Source organism: Euphorbia lathyris, chromosome 9, assembly GCF_963576675.1.
Source record: "Euphorbia lathyris chromosome 9, ddEupLath1.1, whole genome shotgun sequence".
NCBI lineage: Eukaryota > Viridiplantae > Streptophyta > Magnoliopsida > Malpighiales > Euphorbiaceae > Euphorbia > Euphorbia lathyris.
Window position 1 is genome coordinate 22,843,918 of NC_088918.1, and position 2,939 is coordinate 22,846,856.

Here is a 2,939-nt window from a genome sequence, read left to right on the forward strand (position 1 = left end):
CTTTAGGTGGCTTATCTTCTTCTAAGTGAATTCTGTGCATTACAATACTAGGATTAATTCCTTTTAAGTCTGAAATTTGCCATCCCATACTTCCTATTCTATTTCTAACAACTTCCTTCAATTTTTCTTCTTGAACCTGTGTTAGTTTGTTAGAGATAATTATAGGTAGAGAATCGCCTTCGCCTAAGAAAGCGTACCTCAAATGGTTTGGTAATTCCTTAAGTTCTAATTTAGGTGGAATAACAATTAAAGGCGGAACTGGTCCATCTTCTCGAATCAAAGGCTCTGGGTCCTTTTCTTCTAATTCTTCACTCATTATAGGTTCTATTATTTTTTCTTTTTGAATAATATCATTAACACATTCTTCAATTAAATCAAGTTTCATACAAGCGAAATCCTCCATAGGATATTTCATTGCTTGGTTCATATCAAACTCGATCTTATCTTCTCCTATTCTCAAAACTACTTTCCCGTCCGACACATCAACTAGAGCACGTCCCGTGTTCATGAACGGTCTACCAAAGATTAGTGGACAATTAACGTCATATGCAAAATCTAATATAACGAAATCGGTAGGAAAAATAAATTTGTCAACTTTAACTAAAACATCCTCGATTATACCATATGGTCTTTTAGTGGTTTGATCCGCTAATTGCAAAACCATATTGGTACGTTTGATATCTTCTTCTAAACCTAACTTATTAAAAATAGATAATGGCATCAAGTTTATACTTGCTCCTAAATCACAAAGACAACTTGGGAATTCAATATCTCCCAACTTACACGGAATAGTAAAACATCCGGGATCTTTGAGTTTAGTGGGCAAATTACTTGACACGATTGAACTACAATCTTCAGTTAGCGAAATGAATGAAATTCCTTCCCAACTGATTTTCTTTGAAATTAAATCTTTTAGGAACTTACCATAATTGGGAATTTACGTAATCGCATCCATAAACGTTAAATTAATATGCAAATTTTTAAGTTTGTCTAAAAATGTTAAAAGTTGTTTGTCATAGTCCTTATTTCGGACTTTGTGTGGAAAAGGTGGTTTGGGTACAAAAGTTTTTGTACTTGAGTCAATTGGTGTATCTTTTTGATAATGTATCTTCTTTGGATTTTGGTAAACCAGTTCCTGGTAAAGTTGAATTTCCGGGCATTTCCGGACCTAAGTAATTTTTCCCTGAGCGAAGAGTGATAGCCTTTACATGCTCTTTCGAATTTTCTTCCGTATGGCTGGGAAGACTTCCCTCTTTGCGGGATGGAATTGATTTAGCGAGTTGTCCAATTTGAACCTCCAAATTATGGATACTAGATGATTGGTTTTTAATAAGCTGATCGAATTTATTCTCGATCCGTTTAAAACCATCGTCGTGATTACTTATTTTTCCGCTCATAACATCAATAAATTTGTCGATCTTAGAAGATAAAGTGCTAATCGTATCTCTTGATTGATTTTGATAATTAGTGGTACGATTTTGATTAGCATTCGTATTATTATTATTATCTCTCTAGTTAAAGTTAGGATGATTTCTCCATCTAGGATTATATGTATTGGAATAAGGGTTATTAGTTTGGTTTTGCCCTTGGACAAAATTTACCTGTTCAATTTCTCTCATACCTTCATAATCCACATCCGTTTGGATTGGCTTACCATTAGGATCGCACGGTGCCATAAACCTATCAATTTTGTGCGATAAGGCAGAAAATTGGGCTTGCAACATCGCAACTGGATCAAGATTCACTATACCTTTTACCGATGACGTAGTTGAGGATGTTGGTTTCGCCACTGGTACGTGTCCATGCTCCGCGGGCCACATACTACTGTTGATTGCCATTTCCTCCAAAAGTTCTCTTGTTTGGGCCGATGTTTTCTTCATGAATAGCCCTCCAGATATATCATCTAATGACCTCTAGTTGTAGGATTTAATCCATTATAAAATGTTTGCATTAAAAGTTCAGCGGGCAATTGGTGGTGTGGGCATAAATGTTGAATTTCTTTAAAACGTTCCCAAGCCTCATAAAGAGTTTCATTATCATTTTGAGAAAAAGATGTTAACTCTTTTATGACTCTTGCGGCTTTTGCTAAAGGAAAATATTTTGATAAAAATGCTTGGGCTAATTGCTCCCAAGTTTCAAATGTTGCGGCTGGCATAGAAGTTAACCATTCTTTGGCTCGATCCTTCAAAGTAAAAGGAAAAAGGCAAAGTTTGATTGCTTCCGCAGTCACATCTGTTATTTTAAAAGTGTCACAAATTTCTAAGAAATTTGTCAAATGGGTGTTAGGATTTTCGTTAGGCAACCCGAAAAATGTTACGTTATTTTGCAACATATTAAGCAATGCTAGCTTAATTTCAAATTGGTTTGCATTTATTTGGGGTCTAACTATGCTGTTTGTTACACCGGCCACTCCTGGCCTAGCGTAATCCATAAGTGTAGCCATAATTTCTGGCTCGGTAACTCTGGTTTTTATTGGAGTTTTGTTTTTGTTTTTCTTGTCTTTCTTGTTCTTTTTAACCGTTTTTTCAATTTCTGGGTCTAGCGGTTTTGGTGGAATGCCAGAACTTCGAGAACTGCGCATGAACTTGAAATTTCGCACGAACCGAAAACTACCTTCAAAACAGAATTTGAAAAATAAATAAATTAGTAATTTGAAATAAATAAAATATAAAAGTTTAAATAAGTATGAATAAATCTAGATTCGAAATATAACATGAAAAATCTAAATTTTTGTTAAAAAAAATTTTGGCGTTCCCCGGCAACGGCGCCAAAAACTTGTTGAACGATTTCCGCAAGTGCACGGTATACGCTTGTAGTAATAAAAGATATCGAACCCACAGGGAACGCTTTTTAACGAAAACTTATTTTGAATCAGTTAGATTTACTTTAAGGTTTATAATATGTAAAATCGTTTAATTGAATTTGGTTTTGAAATTGCT

General features: G+C 34.7%; 1 non-coding gene across 1 annotated transcript; it reads left to right on the top strand.

The window, feature by feature from the left end:
- The first annotated feature begins 1,967 nt into the window (after positions 1-1,967).
- LOC136207573 (small nucleolar RNA R71) lies at positions 1,968-2,074 on the top strand. The gene has a single exon (XR_010676708.1). It is a non-coding gene; the product is annotated as a small nucleolar RNA R71 (small nucleolar RNA).
- The last annotated feature ends 865 nt before the right edge of the window (positions 2,075-2,939 follow it).